Here is a 19,944-nt window from a genome sequence, read left to right as displayed (position 1 = left end):
AGAAAAGACTTATTCGTCTCCTGGTTTCAGAGGTTTCAGTCCATGGCTGGCTCTGTTGCCTTGGGCCTGAAGTGAGGCAGAACATGGTGACAGACAGCATGGGGAAGGAAAGCTGCTCACCTCACGGCAGCTGGAAGCAGAGAGGGAGAGGACGGAAGGGGCTGGGGACAAGTTATTTCAAGAATAATCCTTTCTCAATTTTTATGACTTTAGTCTCTAGTTGATTTCCGAGCTTTAGAATGCTTGTTTTGATGATGTCATGTTTGATTATTGTGCATTGGGAAGAGAGGATCCACTCCTCATGGTGCCTGGCTCCATCATATATTTTGTGACATCATGCAGACCATTCAAGATGTCAGCATAGTCAACAATACTAGAAAAGTATACTGGATTTTTATTTATGTTAATTTTTAGAGACAATTTACTCTTCTAGTTGGTTTAGTTAATATTTTGACTATAATAGCTTCTATTCACCCATTTACTTATTGAGAATTATATGTTGGGATCGCTAATTTCTGTCATGTAAAGATGGATGAGAAGGTCCCAGTCTTCCATGAATTCACAGTCTAATGGGGAAGACAAACTAAAAATAATAATTTCAATAAATTACAGTGATCCCAGCATGAGATGTTATACAGGAGTGAACAGAGGGCTCTGGGTAGCCTGGATAGGGCTTGCCTGCACCTAGGAAGAGTTCCTAAAGCATGATTGGGACGCAGAAAGGTAGGAGTCAAGCATAGGGGATGCAATTGACAGGAGCTTCTGAGCACAAAAAGTGGTTTATGTCAGGACAAAGCTCTGGGTCAAGTAACATCTGAAAACTCGGATTCTGGGAAGATTTTTGGTGAAGAGCCAAAAGCGGAACTTAGCTGTGTGGCCTTGAGTTAGCTACGTAAAAACTCTTTCCTTTCTGCAAAATGGGCAAGTAATACTTATCTCATAATATGCTTCTGAGGATAAAATGAAAGAATGCAACATTTTGTGCAGTCACCACTGAATTAGCCCAGTTCATTACTTTTCTAGTGTTGAAATATGTAAATATTTAATGTTTGTTTAAGTAGAATTGGGAAGAAATCCTGGTGCGTGCATTAGACAGTGATGAGTGAGGGACAGGTAATGGGTTAGACAAAGAGAGATTTGGGGTTGGGAGAAGATGAATATGAAAACAGTGAGAAAAAGATGTTCATGACATAAAATTGACAAGATTTGAATATGGAGGGGTGAGTGTGGCTGGGCTTAGAGAATTTTTCAGAGGACCATGGAGAGGAGACATAATTTGGGGAAAGTACAAACAGGGAGTTAATCTAAATAACAACCCAAAAAAACTAGATATACTGTCCATAAGATCATTGGCTTAGGGGCTAATAAGAGACCAAATCTAAGCAAGAGCAAATACATGGAAACCCGGGACACTGGGCTAGGGTGAAAGTCTTAGCAGAGTACATGTTGTGAATCCCAAATACATTTTCTGAGCTGCCAACAGAAAAATGACTTACTCTGATGTCTGTAGCCTTATATTTGGCAAGGCAGGAGTTGTATGAGGTTGCTATCCAACATGGTCATTTCAACACTCTTTTATTTTTAATAAGCATTCAGAATTAATCTAAACCCTTCTGAAGTTATATCAAGATGTTTCAAGGATAATGGTTTTGATTAATAATTCTCCCAACTAATGTACTTCCTGTGGGTAATTCAGACCTGCACAGAGACCTTCACTAACTCTGAGATCACCAAAGAATCATTCAGAAAGCAACTCCTCATAAACCTAATAGCACAGCCAAAGTGTTAATGCACCTTTTCAAAACATTAAGGAGCAGAGCAGATTCAAACGGATGTACTGACTGTGTATAAAAAATACATGGTGACGCACCTTGCATCTGATCTATACTTGAAGAGGTCCCTTTTTATGTATGAGATTCTGTGAGTTAATTTTTCCTATGACATTCAAGTGCTTTTAATTGCCAGCCATCCGGATTTGCGAATGGTATGAATCAGGGGGTTTTTATTTAATTAAGCCAGCTTATCTGTCACCCATCACAATTAATCCATTCTATCTTAATTACTTTTCCATTTCCAGAACCAATCATCACATATTAATACAAGGTATAGGGAAATATGAGTCATTTTCATAACATAAGAGCACAAAATGTATATCAGGTATGTCCATATACTTCCTTCACATATTTAGAAAGGTTCAAAATAGCTTGATAAGAGCATATTCATATTCTGCCAGAAATGCAGAAATCTGAAATCCATATTTCACTTTGTTCATTTACCTCATGACACTAAATTTCTAAACCCCATCATTTATTTTCCAGAATCTGTCTTGTTTTTATATCTGCCTAGTGATGAATTGTAACACAGGAGGCCTCATGCTCCTGGAGGTTATTGTGGGATGGTGAAGCCAGGGGTGTGGTCTGTCACTGGTGCAAATGTGGGCTTTTCATTCACTCTCACTGAGCATGACTCTAATCACTGGGGAGGCACCCAGTGAATGAGGGAGAGGATTCCAACTCCCTGTGAGCTCACATTTTTGTGGGGGAGATAGTAAACAAACAGCAGCCGTAGTGATGAGTCATGTACAAATTTTAAAAGAAGGTAGTAGACAGTGGCTCAGAGACTGCTGTGGATGGATGCTCGGAGAAGGCCTCTCTGAGGAGGTGGACTGAAGCTGACCCTCCAATGTCCAGAGATGCCTGAAGCAGATCACAGGACTCAGGGTTGTGGGAGGAAGACACAGTAAGAACAAAGGCCCAGGAGTGGGACTATAATCCAGGAACCTGCTGGAGGTCAGACCAGCGGAGGTGACATGAACAGGGAAAATAGTAGCAGATGAGCTTAGGGAAGGAGAAAGCTTTCAACAGAAAGAGAGTGGATTTCATTCCAAGTTTCATATAAAGTTATTGGAGAGTTTGAAAGACAGTAATGATGTGATCAGATTTACATTTTGAAAAGGTCATTTCGGCTGCCCTGTGGGGAATGGATTGAAGGGAACAAGCCTCAAACAGGAGATGGAGTCCAGTTGAGAGAGGGATTTGGCTTGTATCCAGCAGCAGAGGTAAGAGCTGGATTATTTCAGGATTTGTTTAGAGGTATAGCGGGTGAACCTGATGGATTGGCTATAGAAGGGGTATATCACAGAGAAAGAAGAATCCATCAAGGGTAACTCGGATTTATTTATTGCACAGACTTAGAATTTCTACAGCCCTTTGACATTTCGTGTAGCTATTGCGTGCATCGCTTTCAAAGGTTGATTCTTTTTGCAGTTGCATATCCCCAGGATAGAGCAGAACGATGCATGGCATAACTGCCTGGCTTTCAATCTGAGTTGTCTCATCTAGTGGCCATGTAACCTGGCCAGTTTCGTAATCCTTCAACCCTTAGTTTCTTCTATCAAAATAACAGAATAATAATTTTACCTACTTCATATGGTTGTTATCAGAAATGACCAAGAAAAAACAAACACATAGACTTGCTTAGCACACTACCAGACTATAGTAAGACTATTTACAATTAGTAAGTATTAGTGATTGAGTACTCTATTTCTGTCTTTTCCTCCTCACTTTTGCACATCCATGTCTCAGTAGTAAGAATTATATTTTTTAAGGAACAAGAAATTTCTGTTTCTTCTATCATTCCATAATTATTTCACATACTAACTTTAGACTTTCATAACACTAATCCCTGTTTAATATATTTCCGACTTCCACATGTGGTACTATTTATTTTTTAAATCACTTTTTTTGTGATTTGGGTTTTAAAAATCTGTAGAGACCTTTTAGAGAGATTGATTGTTACCAGCTTTAATATGAAGTTAATATTTTCAGCTTTTAAAATGGGGCAAAGGAGGATAGTTATCTGATCCCAAGATTATATAAATGATATAAAAGCCTAATGTGCTGCATCTGACAGGCCATGACATCACAGGACCCTGCTCAGCTTGGTCCTCCTGCTTGCCCTTTGGGCTCAACCATGTTGCATGGGGTGGGGGAAGACCCAGTTTGTTTAGGTGTCAGGGTGATCGGAAGAACTCTCTTCCTCTGACTCTGATTTCCTGCAGCTCTGCTGGGCTGCAGCTGCATTTCAGACTCTTGGGATTGGTTCTTTGTTTCTTAAATAGGCTTGAGAATAGTGGGAAAATAGAGTGGGTCAGCACAGCATATGGGTAAATTTACCATGGGCAGATGTGAATAAAAAGGAAATTCTTTCAAGTTCTTATCTGTGTTGGAAAGTGCCTCACAGATGTTCTGTAGTTTCAGCTGGGATTAAGGTCCATTTAGCAAAGGATACTTTACGTGAAACAACACCCTGACTAAATTTTTTTTTAAAAGTGTTTCTCATGGTGCACTGGAGTTCATGGAGCAAGGACACCCCTCTTTGGCTTTAATACTCTTAGAGCATCACCATGGATGCAAGAGATTCGTGGCATTCAGCTCAGGAAGCTTAGAAATTCCTTTCTGGGCAAAATGTTCAACGTTAAATACAGGCAGGTTTATTCTCTAATTCTGGTTTCAGGTTTCCTGTCTTATATTTCGTAATGATAGGACAAAAATATTTTTTTTCAGAGCTCTTGCATGGTGTGGCACATTTAAAAAAATTAACCATTCCTAATAAGTCCCTATGCCTAGGACGTGGGATGTTACTGATAAGCCCTTGCTCCATGGAATCTACAGACAATGGGAATCTTCTAATTTTTTATGTTTGTTTCCACTATTGGTCTCTCCTAAATTAGTATGCTGATTGCCTGGATGCTGTGCTGAATTTTGTGAATGTTGCATTTTTTCTAAATCTCTAAGGGAAAAAATATAATTTTTTTGTACATCAATAATTAAATCAGTGTGTGTGTGTGTGTGTGTGTGTTTTGAAATTTTTACATGTCATTGAGTTAAAACACAAGATAGTAACATAATGTCACCTACTTCCTCCAAAGACAGGGTGGTTGTAACTGTTGAAGAGTTTGATGTAAACACCGATGTGGGCGTGAAGAATCAACTGAGTTCTCAGCCCCATTAGTGCACAGAAAACTGACCAGTGGGGCTCTTGTCCATCCTGTGAGCTACTTACACATGCCCAGTGGATGTATCTCTGTGAAATATCCCAGCAGCCAAGTATCCCACCACTTCAGAACTCAGCACCCCAACTCGATATATTAGTTTTAATACTTACATTTTTATTATTTTCCAGAAATAATGTGGGCATACTCACTTCTGTACATTTGTTTTTCTACTGTAGATACGGGAGCAGAAAGACAGGCGCTGAGAGAAAATGTATATCCTAAGCTGAGAGAATTCTGCAGAGAAAACTATGGACTGGAATTTCAGGTAACTCTAATTTCATTTTTAATTATATCAGCTGAATAACAAGTGGTTTGTTTCTTTTCATAATTTAAAGGTGATAAAACACAAGTTATAAGCCCTGAAAATGTTCATTTTTTAAGGATAGATATGAAAAGAAATACTGGAAAATGGAAGTAAAAGTCATTTTTAATATTTTATAATTTTACACTGTGCTCCTTTGACCCTGCCTGGTACTGACCCATCTTTTTCTTCAAACCATATTCATTTTTTTTTAACAGTCTCTACCATTATCAAAAGATAAGATCACTGAGCACCTGCTCTTAAATTTAAGCTATGGTCTCTAGCGATGTTCTGCATCTAAAGGCAGGACCAACTTTTTTGGAAGTATTTCTTTTTCTGGCCAGCCCTTGCCTTCTATCTGCCTTTTAATTTTTATTCAGAATATTCTTTCTTCTGGGTATTTCAGGAATTTACCATTTACCAAAAGAGAGAGCGTGTGAGTGTGTGTGTGTGTGTGTGTGTGTGTGTGTGAAGGTTTGAATATGAGGTGTCCCCCAAAAGCTCCTGGGTTAATGTAGGACCATTCAGAATTGAGACAATTAGATATAAGAGCTGTCACCTAATAAGTCCATTCCAATTTGAACGGACTCACTGAGTGGTAATTGAAGGCAGGTGGGGTTTGGCTAGAAGAGATGGGTCATTGAAGGATTCATCTTCCCAGTGGCCCCTTCTCTCTTCTCTCTGCTTCCTGGTCACCATGAATGAAGCAGCACTCACTCCTCCACCATACTTTTCCACCATGATGTGCTGCCTCACTTTGGGCCCAGAGCAATGAAGTCAGCCCACCATGAACTAAATCTCTGAACTATGAGCTAAAATAAATTTTCCCTCCTCTGAGTTGTTCTTGACAGATATTTTAATGACAGCTAATAAAAGCTAACTAAAACAGTGTGTATCAGCCTTTTTCAAAGACAGCAACTTCCCATGGCCTTGATAAAGTTCATGAGTACCTTGGTGTTTTTATATACCATTAATTCTCCACCTGAAAGAACAGTACTTGAAATCATTGAATGCATCTTGGACATCCAAAACTTGAAAAAGTAAATGGCTCCTGAAGCAGATAATGGTATTTATTCAGAATTTTCAGCAGGCCAGCATTTCCACTTACAATGGGAAATCTTAAGTGTCTGGTGCTGCCTCGACTACACATTGACATTGCCAAGTGATGCATATGTAATAAGGGTTTGGAAATGGAATGGAAATGTACCATTGTTAGTGGATGAAAATGTCACCCTTCATTTGTTGCCTCCTAGATAAATATTTTATCTTGGTATACCTCATGATGTTTTCTAATATGATGTATAAAGTAATTGTCTCTAAATGGCCTCAGTCTCAGACCACAGTGTCAGTCAGCAGCAGGCTATTATGACACACATAGTGAATAGTTACTCATAAGACACCATTTACTTGATAAACTGTGAGCCTAAATTAAATTCCTTGTCATGAATTCAGCACGGCCTTCTCTGAGGAATCTGGTTCTACTGATAACAGGGTCCCAATTGTTACAAAACTTCCAGTCTGTCAAGATTCCCAAAGACTCGGACACTCCTTTGGGACTCATTTACCATAGAGAAAGAAATGTGTCCAAGCATACTAATCCCATCTTTGAGTTTATTTTGTTTTGCATCATTCCTGTAGGTAAAGAGTGAAAGTCATTGAGCAGCTTCCATAGAACACAGTATTGACCAGGATTTGCTGAGGGAAAAAGGAAAGAAAGTATATTTTCCAAATTAGAGGCAGGCACAGGAGAATACAAGAAAGCTAAAGGTAAACCACAGAAGGCAAACCTATAGAATAAATTAATGGCAAGAGTCATTCTAGACAGGTGTACTGGATCAGTCAGTGAGATAATGGACAGAAGACATGGACCAGAGACCCAGAGTGACTTAACAGGCCCATCTTTCATTTCAGTATTTATATGAGGGATCCTAACTGTTTACATGTCTGAGATGGTGTTTAAAATAAGTAAACATTGCAAGGTTGCATTTGCTTCCCAGTTGTAAGCTTAGCAGGAGCCCAAATACATAACATCTGAATCTTCTAAGACTGTACTTCTTACTGTAGACTTTTATAGTAGGTTATTTATAGGGCTTCTCCCTCAGGCTATATTTTCTAGAGAGATTGTTCTCTTTCCTCAGCTGCAATAAAATATGTGCCAGAAGCTTCCTGAGAAGCTAGTTTACCTCACGGTATTCTGGATTCCATCTTTGGTTGTGCCCTGCACCCAGGAGAAATCAATTTCAAAGTCACTCAGACGCATCAGTCTATCTGGTACCTGCCTCTGTTTGCTCATGCTACTCTCTCCACCTGGGGAGCTTTCTGTCTGGCTCCTCCCCTGTGCCACCTTCTGCATCCTCCTATCTGATCTCAAGTTGAGCCCCTCTCTTCCTTGCCCACTGCTCTGCCTCCTCATGTGCTCTTCCCCGCAGTCATGCTCTGTGTCAGGAATACTTGTCTCTTCATCTTCATGGGCTGCTTTCTAATTGTCCCTCAGGTCCCCACTGAAATGTCATTTCCTAGAGATGCTTCCCTGATGATCCGGTCTGAAGTCATGACATAGATGCTCTTTTATAACACAGTATTTTCAGTTCTTTGTATAACATGTGTCTCTCTCAGATATCTTGTTTACTTATGAATTGACTTGCTTATTTTCTTTCTCTCACTAGATTACAAGTTCCCCAAGAACAGGGGCTTGCCTGCCTTCATGGCAGCTACATTCCTGACCCTAGAAGAGTACCTGGTGCATAGGAAAACTCCGTGAGAATTGATTGAATGAATGAGGAATGTACACATAAAAAGATAAATGAAAGAGGACTCGGTCCAAGAATAATTTCCTTAAGAAAACTTTCTCTGATCCCAGGATCTGACGTAATCCCCTCCTATTCTTCCCCTAAAATGCTGTGTGCATGACTACCAACCATTCGGTTCATTCAAAAAGCGTGTGTTGAACATTGACCAAGTACTAGTCAGCATTCTAAGCTCTGGGACTACAGGAGCAAACCCCACAGGCTGTCTTCAGTGGAGCTTCCGGTGTTGTTGAGGGACACAGATAATAAACGGATAAATTCCAGCAGTAATAAGTGCAGGCTATCTGATAGATGCTTTGATGAAAAACAAGGCAGGATAAGGGGGTTTAGGGAATGCCAGGTGGTCGAAAAAGAACTTGGTGATAAGATAACCTTGAGCAGAAATCTGCAGAAGGTGACAGCAAATCATGCAGACACTGAGGGAAGGAGAAGTCCAGACACAAGGAACAAGGAAAAGAATCTGAGGCAGGAGTGGGTTTCAAATATCTGAAGAACAGTAAAGAAGCCAAGTATGAGTGGAGTGGAGTGAGGGAAAGAACTACAGTTGACTTCAAAGTCGGATCATGTGGGACCCATGGGCCAAGATTCAGGGTGTGGAATTTTACTGAATAAGAGGAAAAGAATGGCATGATAAGACGTTCAGAGGTTTGCTTAGGTTCCTTGAACAGGGAGGAGTGGTGGAACAGGAAGTGGTCCTGGCAGGCCCTAACATGAGCAATGGAGAGAATGAGATGTCACCTGGTTAGGTGGATGCTTCCTCGCCTGTCTTGAAGGACTGCGCGTATCTTATTCAACTCATCCCAATGGTCAGTTAAGCAGCTGGTACATAATAAGCCATTTAGCAAAAAAAAAAAAAAATCCTTAAGTTAGATTGATAAATATTCAGTACCATGTTAAGCGGGCCCATGTGCCTTTTATCTTTGTGCCTGTTTAGTGGGCCATTCTGTGGCATTGCCTTTATTGTTTTTCATTCAAACTAAGATGTTTAATGAAAATGTGCCAGTCTGATTATGTGAGCTTCAATTAATTCCATGTGTGATCCATACAGAGAGTGACTGCTCAGAGAGGAAAACAACAGTGGAAAGAACACCAAGCCCTCTCAAAGTGATGAACACCCGTGGCTTCAGAAAAAGGCACGGCGTTTAAACATGTCATTTAATTTGCTGGTGTTCACTAAGTGCCTTTGGCTACAAAGAGAATAGAAAATAAGAACAAAGGGAATGAACTGACAAAAATAAAGGCAGACTGGGGCGAAAGCACGTGGTGTAGAACCCAATAGATAAAAGACTTATGATTCTTCCCCCAGATACCACCTGTTCTTGCTTTCAAATCTCCTCCATTCCCACTGCTCAGACCCTGCTCTCTCCCGCAGTGCTGCAGAGTGAATGAATATACAGCACCTTCTCTGGTCTCTCTCTGCTTACCCCCACCAGGCCACAAGTCCTTGAGGAAGGAGCTCATTCTTGTTTGTTTTTAAGTCCCCGGGGCCTACAACAGAGTTTGATGTTGAGTGGAGTTTTAGAAAATGTTTTTAGCAAAACCACCCACCACCATCACCCTACTTGAGTTTTTCTATACACCACCACCAGAGTACCCTCTCGAAAGGTCATATTGCCAGTTCCTTTAGGTGTTTAATGGCTTCCGCTGCCTCTGGGGTTTTAATGTGAGCCTAGCTCTTTCTCAGCTTCCTCTTCTCTTCCTCCCAATATTAGCAGTCAGGCCATTCTCAGCCTGGCCTTGGAACACAGCTGACCTGTGGCTCGTTCTGGACTCTCAGATCTCATTCACTGTATGTATTTCAATTTTCCCCTCCTGTCAGAAATACCCTTTTACCCCCAGCCACCCTTACCCCTGTCCTTCAAAAGCCATCTCAAAGCCATATTTTCCCAGGACATCTTTTATGACTCCCAAATACACCCACCTCCACTCTCTTAACTTAAAACATACCCCACCCCATTGGCCCCCTGAGCCAATAATAAGCCTAGTTGAGCAAAGAACTCTAAGAGGGGTGTTTCACTACTTTTGGGCCTAGGGCACCTCCATCCTAAAGGCAGTTCTCATTTGAGTCCAGCCACTTAACTTAGCATCTCACCTGGGGAACACCTCTAATGGCCAGTTTCTTCAGTAGACACCTAGTATTTTGCTTACTTTCAGCTTAGTCACTGAAGTTCATAAATTTCCATTTTCTTTAGCTCTAACATCCAGTAAATCCCAGAGAAGTGCCAGTTCTGTCTCCCTAAATATTTATCCAGTCTGTGCCCTTTATTACTGTCATCTTAACTATTGCCAGAGATACCCTATTGGCCTTCCTTCTCCCTAAACCCAGCCCCTGACATTCTGTATTACTTTATTCTCTACCTTTAATAGCATGATATTGTTTTAATCACTTTTTAAATGCCCTTCTCCACTAATTGGGGAGCTTTTAGACATCAAAAAATATTTTGTTTTATGACCAGCACGTTTTATAGTATTTGGCTCACATTAAATACATAATAAATGCTGGTTAATTGAATTTATTGAGTAAAGGAGTAAGACATCGAAGCTTAGAATGTAGACCAGTGCTATGCAAAGGAAATGTAATGTAAGTCTCAGATTCAAGCCATATATATAATTTTAAATGTTTTATTAATCCAGTTTTTGAAAGTTAAAGGAAACAGGTAAAATTTATATTAATGATATACTTTATCTAAACCAACATATACAAAACACATGATCAGTATAAAAAATTAATGAGATAGTTTACATCTTCTTCCTAAGTTTCAAAGTCCAAAGTGTAATTTACACTCACAACACATCTCAGCTTGGACTGGCAGCAATTTAGAAGCTTAGCAACTGGACTTGGCAGTGAGTGGCTCCCAGGCAGGACAGTGCAGCTCTAGGTGGGAGCAGGGTCTAGGTGGGATCATTCTGGTAAGAGAGAGCCTGACTTCCCAGTATCATATGTCCAACTGAGAGCAACAGAGATGGTCACTAGAAGAGCTGTAGTGGTAATAAAATTCATTTTTACATGTTAAAATAAAAAAGAGTGCAGAACATGATTAAGAAAATAGTCATTCCACTTATCAAAATAGTAACTTTTTATTTGATCACTTTTGAACATTACATTAATAGGATGCGGAACCTAAAATAATGCAGCTTTCAAAAGTGCTGTGGAATCATGACTCAATGGCTGTCCACACATGAGACAAGAAAACTAAAACAATCGGCAATCATTGCTGTATTGACTACTGAAATGATCTGAAATCAGGAGAGGCCCATGATGGTAACTCTCATGGCTCTTATTTCTAAATCTTAACAACCACAGCCCCTGTCTCCATAAGTGCCATTTGTTTCTTTTTGTATTTTGCTAAACATAACTTTCAAAAGTGACTTCCTTGTGTGACTTTGCAATTCAGTGTAATAATTTGGTCTTCCAGGGGGAAATTCGCCCATATGTCCCTTCCAGCCCTTCCCCTTCACTTTGTGGGGCCAACTGCCTTCCCAGGTGCATAGAGAAGTATGAGAGGGAGACCTCCACTCCTGCAGCAGGAGGATCCAGTCCACACCTGCTTTCTGTCCCTGATGGCATCGTAATGACTTCTGGGGGCACCAGAAGGGGTGGATGCTCATCCTGGGTGGGAAGGTGCCACCCAGTGCCTTGGGTCTGGGGTTGGTCCTGTCTTCTTCACTGATACTACCTCTCTCCATGTTTCCTTTGGCAGCACAGGTCCAACCTGTCCTCTTGCGCATCTTCCCCCACCCAGATGCACAAGTAGAGCATCGATCTTCTTAAGCGAAGGTCTTTATGGAGATGTCCCTGCATCAGCATCTCCTCTCTCCCCTTCATAGTTGCATGAGGATAATTACGTGTTCTGAATGTAAATATGTTCAAAACAGAACTCATCCCTCTTCCCATTTTCCTAGTTTCCCAACTGCCACTATTTCCTAGACTTCAAGACTTTCAACTCTTGGCTCATAGTTCCTTCTTCCACCCTTTACAACCTGGATCCAATCCATCGCTGTCCCCATCAATTCATCTGTCACAGCATTTCTTAGAAAACTTTTCATTGCATTTCACAAGTCTCTGGCTTTTCTCAGTCTTCCACTTCTTAGTAGCTGAACAGCTAAGGGGAACTTTTCTGATCTCTGCCTGCCCTTGTCATTGTTTTGCTCTGGTCAGGCCATACAGCACTGCTTAAATAATCCTCCCAGATTTCATTGATTCTCAGATGTATGACTTTTCACATTTTTTTACTTCTCTAAAATTGGAATTCATCTTACAAATAAGTGGTGTGGCATTGTGTATTTGGCAGCACATTTCTTTGTTAATGATATGTACAATACTGGAGCAGCCAGCACTGAAGCTCTTTTAGATGCAATATAGTGCAGCTTCTTACATCCATTGCCGCATGTAGGGGAAACAGCATGAATTTTTCTGTTATATATTCTGGGGTTCAAATCCTAAATCTGCAGATCACAATCCCATGATTCCTAGCATATTGTTTGATCTCTTTCGTATACAGTTGACTCCCCTGTAAATGAATGAGTTAGTGATTATTTTCCAAGATTGTTGTAAGAGATTTTTTTTAAAAAGTACCTGGCATGGATGGAATTTAGCCATATTAATTTCCTGTCTTTTACCTTTTTAATTCTTTCTCCTCATCAATAACTTAGAATAATATGAAATTATTAATGTACATATTTCTTTTTTCTTTTTTGGGAAATAGGGATTGAACCCAGAGGTGCTCAGTCACTGAGCTTCATCCCCAGTCTATCTACCTATCTATTTATTTTTGAGACAGGATCTCACCAAGTTGCCAAGACTGGCCTCAAGTTTGCACCCTCCTGCCTCAACCACCGAAGTTGCCGTGCCCAGCACTCATGCACATTTATCTTTTGGCTTTCCTGAGTAATAAAAGTCTTTCATTGTGGTCATTCTAAGGTATATGTGTGAGGGGTGTTTAGTGTGTGGTACAGAAGGCATGTGAATGAGAAGAATATTCAGGAAATATTCATTATCTTCCTTTTAAGAAGGGATTATTTAGCAAAACAAAACTGGAAGATCAGACCAATGTAGACCATTATGCTGCTATGACAGAATACTTGAAACTGAGTAATTGATAAAAGAACAGAAATTTTGTCTTCTCATGGTTCTAGAGGCTGGAAAGTCCAAGGTCAAGTGCCCCTAGAGGTGGTGTCTGGTGAGAGTCCAGGCTTTACCTCCAACATGGCGTCCAAACACTACATTCTCTGGAGGGGAGGATCACTGTGTCCTCACATAGTGAAAATGGAAGGGTAAAGGGGGAAAGCTCCTGCTTTCTGCCCCTTTTCAGAGCAGCATTAATCCATTCATGAGAGAAGAACCCTTGTGAACTGACATCTCCCAACACTGTCCTGTTGAAGATTAAGTTTCCAACACATAGAATCAAAACGAGGCTATTAGCTTGAGAGAAGATTTCCCTAGATTATTTTCAGCACTTTTGGGCACATTAGCCCATTCTGTAGGCCTCTGTCCCTGGAGATCTAAACATAGAGAAAGGCAGGGTTAGACCCTTAAAAAAATGAGAGAAGGAGAAAAAAGGAGACAAAGTTCAGGTTGATTTCCCCACTTCCTTTCTCTTAGTTTTGCTTCAGAAGATAAGAGGTGGGTTGGTAAACAAAAATAAGTTAATAGATGGGCAACTCCTAGCATAGCTTGCCTCTATGGTCTGCTTAGGATCTAGAAAGAGATCACCTTCCAGCAAGTCCCCACCCCTCAGCCAGCTGGGGCTGGTCACATCATGGTCATGGCACTGGAGACCACTAAGCTAAACTCTCTCAGGCTGCCTTCAGTTACTGTGTGTCGCATATCCTGAGTTGAGAGTCACTCCCAGATCCATGGCCAGGAAGACAGGACCGCACAAAAGGCCAGGGTTATAGTGGGATGGAACATGGGGCCAAAGTCTGGGGCTCTTCGTCCAGAATGGAAAAGGTTGGGCTGGGTCAGCGACAGAACACCAGGCTCTGAGAAACCTGAGAAAGAAAGCCAGCACTTGGCTTTTGTCTGCTCCAAGCCCAGCCATGACTGGCAGGCAGGCAGTGGGCATCACCAGGGGCTGTGCCTAAGAACTCTCTTCCTCCTCCAATGATATGAGGTAACCCAGATGTCATCCCAGGAGATGGGGAAGCCAAGTCTTTGGAGGTACTTGGTATCTTGATCCAAGACACCAATAAAACTCCAGTCAAGTTCCAATAAAGCTCTATAAAAACACCATTTTGAACTAAGGTCTAAACAGAGTAGAACTACAAGTCCACTTTATCCTGCTGTGCAAAGAGTGGAAACATGGGCAGGAAGCCCAAACTAACTTGAGACAAAATAAAGAAATTACAGTCTCTATGCACATTAAAGTAGTTAGATTTCATGAGTCTCATGTTAGTTTGGTGTTACTAATAATTATTGAACTGAACCTCCATCACTCACTCATATTGATGGTCCATCAGTGCTACCTGCTTTGTTTCTTGTACCATTTACTTCTCTCACCACAACCCTCCTGTTCCATCCAGCTCATTCCCCTTCTCTGTCCACATTTTTTCTCCCAACCCTGCTTGCTCAGTCTCAAAATACCTTTCTCTCCATGGGTGACATTGCTGGATTTGTAATTGACAAGATTTGTTATGATGCCATTGGTCTTCTCTCCACATTGTCAACTAATCACTGCTTTTCCATTTTCTGCTAATCAAATGGATGTTTTTTTCTACCGGGAAGTGCACATCTCTTCATTGAATCACACATCATTTCGGCTAAGGCCAGGACTCCAATCTGTTTAGTCACTTCACATTTCTTTGCTGTCCATCAAAGCCTGGACAGACCTTATCAAGTTGATAGTCTCTGAAAGTAATATAAACATGTTACATCATCAATCTTCCATCCATGCGAATGAGCCAGTTTATAGAAGGGGAAGGAAGTTAGAGATAAAAGGCAAATGAAAGGTATTATGTCATAATTGACCTTCATTGTTCCCAGTTTACTTCATTGTTCCAGTTCAATTGTAAATATCAGCTCACAATTTCTGCAACCTGGATTGGCTCTTCTGGAATTCTCTGTCCTGACTTCCCATGGTGGTAGTATTGTTCTTCCCTTAATTTATACTTACAAACTTCCTAATATTTTTTTCTGAGAAAGTTGTGTCATTGTGAAGCTTCAGAATTTACTGGATGAGCTATACTTGACTAAGCATTCTTTATGGCTGTCTGATTACCCCCAGCAGTGGAAATCACCCAAAAGGATTAGTCCTTCAATAACCAGAATGGGAAATAGCCTCCATTTGCAGGTGACATTTGAGTGTCCCAGTTGAATACAGTCATCACAAAACCTTTCTCAAATTCTGGTCATAAAGTAGCTATTTTTTTTTTCATTCTCATTTTTATTATTATTATTTTTTTATCAGAGAGAGAAGGGCACCTTTTGACAAGTCTTCAGGGAATAAAAAGAGCACTATTTGAGAGGTCTGTTTTGTTAATAATTAGATAAAGACCCTGGAAAAAAATAACTTACCCCAGTTTTCTCATCTACAAAATAATTTTCTTCTACCTTTCAGCTTCCAAAATTTCCAATCCTGTGGACTCACTGCCTGTACCTAAACAGGCCTTGTCACATTTCTGCTTTCATAGGACTGTTCTATGTATTCAGAAGACCCTCCTACCCTGTCTGAAGAAGAGTCTCCTTGGGAGATGTCCTTCAAGGCCCACATGTATTTTTCCTCCTCAGCGATATCTACCCCAGGTCTCCAGGGACAGATTAAGGGGTTTGGTCTCCTGAGCTTCATTCATTTATTCACAGATATTGATGGAACTCTACAGTGCTCCAGGCAGATTATGAGTACAGTGGCTACCTCAGCACTAGAAGCAGCCCTGCCTCCTGGAGCTGACAGTCTCATAGAGCATAGTCAGGAGCACCAGGGACCAGGGCAATGCCTGCTGCAGAGGAAATGCAGGGGGCTCTGGGCATGCACATGGGGGCAGGGGAGAGGCTTTATGCAACTAGAGTCCTCAGGAAGGATTCAGCTAGAGGGAGATGACTACATAGAAAAGAAAAATGTTCCAGGCAGAGGGAACACATTTTCAGAGGAAAATTTGAAAGACAACTATCTGCCGGACACCTCTTCTGAGTGCTATGTATACATTAATTTGTTTAACCCTTGCTATGAGTCTAGAGGATGAATTTCATCTTCCCATTCTATTAGACTGGGAAACTTAGAAATACGAAAATAAATAACTGCTGAAGATCTACAAGTAAGAATAGAGTCAGGATTTGAACCAAGTAGTTTGACTCCTGTGTCTATGCTCTTGATCCCTGTACCAGACAACCTCTCACATCTGCACATTGGTAAAAATGAACACGTGGATATATGTGGACATGTAAAAATACACATATATATATAAACGTGCATGTATACATTTTATGTACTTTTAGATATATATGTACATATGCACATGTGAGTATATCTCACACTCACACACACAGCCAGAGTATGAACAGAGAGGGAGAATGTGATATGACATGAAGTTGGAGGGTTGGGCAAGACCGGATCATGAAGGAATTCATAAATCTGATTATGGATCCTAGATACTCTCTTCAGAGTGAGAGGAATCTTAAACACAGAAGATGGTATAAAATGATGTTGAAAGCCCAAGTTCAAATCTCACCTCTATTCCTATCTGTGTGACTTTGGGCAAGTTAGTTAACTTTTCTGTGCCTCAGTTTTTCATCTATAAAACGGGGAGGATACTTCTTTCTCCTTCATAAGTTTAAGATATAAATAAATCATATGGCTGAGCAAAAGGAACTCTTTGCTAAAGTGGTCAGATTTGCATTTTTTGAAAGAACCTTCTGTCTCAAGTGTGGTTAATGGATTAGAGGGAGCAAGAACGCAAGCAAGAAGATAATTTAGGGAGCTGCCATCGTAGAACAGGTTACACGTACACTCAGATGTGGTTGTGAAAAGCAGCGATAAGCAGGAACAGAACCAAGTGGGTTTTTCCCTCAGTCACACTTGGTAGTCAGGTGTCCTGTCACTTAGGGGTGCTGAGTGCCCACTTGCAACCTGGTTAAAGTTCCTTTATGCAGGGAGCTTTGCTGGTTCTGCTCAGTGCAGGTGTACAGCCACTCCCATCTTGCCTCTCTTTCTCTGCCCCCAGAACTCCTAAAATCTCTGTCTCCATGTGCATTACTCTCTGATAGTCAGAGGTTTTGCCTTGGTCCCCAGTTGAGTTCTGCTTTATCACACGAAAACGTTGGGACTGTCTAGAGGTTAAATCTCTCAAGCCCAGTGGTCAGGTCTGAGCAATGAGTTGTCTTCATGAAGCTAGGAGGATCTATCATCTGACCTCCTGTTTTCTGGTGATCACTTTTAGCCCCTGAGGCCAGGAGCGGGCAGATGGGCTTTCTCCAGATTGCCTCTTTTAGTCATGTTCCCTTATAACTCTTAGTTAAGTATATTATGACCAAGAAAAAATGGCAGTTGACATAAAGTCAGTATTTGCAATAATTCTGATAAAAGTGTAGTCATTGGTGATATGGACCTGCTGGCTGTCCTGTGACCAATTCACTCAGGTAGGTCCTTCTCTCCAGAGAGCATTCACAGGTATAAACCCTAACTCACCTTTGGTAAACAGTGGTCCATAAGGCTAGTCCTAGTCCCAAGTTCTTCTCTACTTACTTTCTTCTGTGAGAAGAACATTCTGGAAAGGAACACAAATACCAAATCAAATTCCAACCAGTGCTGTCATCATACTGGAATGGAACTGTGTTCTTAAGACAGTAATAATGGTGCTGTTCAAACATTTCTGAACCTGTCCTGTGTTCTTCATATTTTTAGTAGTGGCAGAAGTTGATCCTTTTTGAGAATAGATTTTATTTCTTTTTAAAGAGATATTTTTTAAACTATGTTTTGTAGATGTGAAGACAGGAGAAATACCACTATTAATCCAAACTAACTTCAACTATGAAGTGAAAGATTTTTTTAAATATGAAGCAAGATTATTCTTAAGGAGGAAATGTCCTGAGCAATGGTGGAGTCAATGGAATGGGTGGTCACCATTCCTTGTAATAACTTAGAGCAGCCTTCATCTCAGTACTGGATTTCTTTTTAAAATCATATCAATCATGTAATCTATGTAGCTACATTTCTGTTTTGCATTCAGATAGTGTTCTATAGTGTGGAAATTTAGAGGAAAAAAAAACATTTTGGAAAATATTTATGTTCAAAGACTCTTTCCCAAGAAATGATAGTATAAGGCTGTTATGAATTCAAATTTGATGGTCCTGTGTTTTGGGTTCAGGGGATAAAACTTTCAGTTAATATTTGTTTCTTAAAAGTTGATTTATTGTTACGTAATCTTAGTATTTAAACGATTACATCTTACTGCAAGGAATAAGATTTGTTAGGGCCTTATTTGTTGGGTTTTAGCTTTCAGATCCATTCAATAAATTATAATAAGCATGATAAATTAGCTTCCCTGGGAATTTTTTTTAAAACAAGTGAGATGGTTTTAAGGAGAAAAGATAAAATCAAATTACTTTCCTGAGCTTTTATACTTAAAATGATGAAATAAGTAAAGGCACATAAAATGTGCTGACAACAAGTTAGTATTCCAATAAATAGTAAATTAGATTCCAGCATCTGCAGTGCCTAGACATTAGGCTAAAAGCTAAACTTAATTTTTTTTAAGTATGTAATAAATCTTGTCTTGTTGAGCACTTAAGATTTCAAGTGGTTTTTGCCACTTATTGATCATGCAGATATATGGCATATGTTTGTCCAAAATGGTGTTTTGTATTACATGAGGTAGATGTTTCATTTATTTATTTCTTCCCTGTCTTCAACATTTGCTTGATTTTATCTTTTTTCATCATTTTCTGCCCATAAAGACATATGAGACAGAACAGTTTAATGGAACTAAGCTGGAAACAGAATTTTTTTAAGCAAAGTTACTGAAGTAGAAAGACATGTTGCTATTGCTAAATAGTTATTCCACTGTATGGATATGCCATATTTATTCATCCACTGATTACTTGATAGAAATTTGGGTTGTTTCTACTTCTTTGGTCATTAGGAATAAAGCCGTTATTAACACTCATATACAAGTTTTTGTGTGGACATGTGTTTCATTACCTTTTTTCCGTTTTCTCCCCCAGCCCCATATACCTCAGAGTAGAATTGCTCGGTCATGTGGTAACTCTGTTTTACTTGGGGAACTGTCAGACCATTAGCAATGTCTGAGGGTTCCGATTTCTCCACATCCTTGTCAACACTTGTTACTGTAAGTCTTTTTTATTGTAACCACTTTAGTGGGTGTTAAATATTATCTCATTGTGGTTTTGATTTGTGTTTTCCCAATTGATAATATTGAGCATCTTTTCATATTTGTCCGAAATGTATACTTGTTCTGTGAAGGAAGATCTACTCAGATCTTTTGCTTGTTTTTAATTGCCTTTTTATTATTGAGTTGTCAGAGTTCTTTATATATCCTAGACAGAAATTCATACAAATATATGATTTGCAAATATTTTACTGATTTTGTGTTGATGATAGTGCCCTTTGAAGCACATATTTTTTTAAATTTTGAAGAAGTCCAATTTACTTTTTTCTTTGGTTACTTATGTTTTTGGTGCCATATGTAAGAAACCATAGTCAAATTCAAGGTCACAAATATTTACTTCTATTTTTTTCTAGAATTTTAGAGTTTGAACTCTTAAATCTGTGTCTCTGGTCTATTTCTAATCATCTATTTTATGTAGTGTGTGGTTGGAGTTAAGCTTC

The 19,944-nt window shown here is 39.9% G+C and overlaps 1 pseudogene across 1 annotated transcript in view; it reads left to right on the top strand.

Moving 5' to 3' along the window:
• Nucleotides 1-19,944, top strand: part of LOC306669021 (NACHT and WD repeat domain-containing protein 2-like) — a 170,763-nt pseudogene that overhangs the window by 59,324 nt on the left and 91,495 nt on the right. The window contains exon 2 of the transcript XR_013766764.1: nt 5,233-5,321. The product of XR_013766764.1 is annotated as an NACHT and WD repeat domain-containing protein 2-like (transcript). The remainder of the gene's footprint in view (nt 1-5,232; nt 5,322-19,944) is intronic.

This window comes from Sciurus vulgaris, assembly GCF_902686455.1.
Source record: "Sciurus vulgaris genome assembly, chromosome: 9".
Taxonomy (NCBI): domain Eukaryota; kingdom Metazoa; phylum Chordata; class Mammalia; order Rodentia; family Sciuridae; genus Sciurus; species Sciurus vulgaris.
Note: the sequence above shows the minus strand (reverse complement) of the source record. Positions and strands in the feature narration are given on the sequence as shown.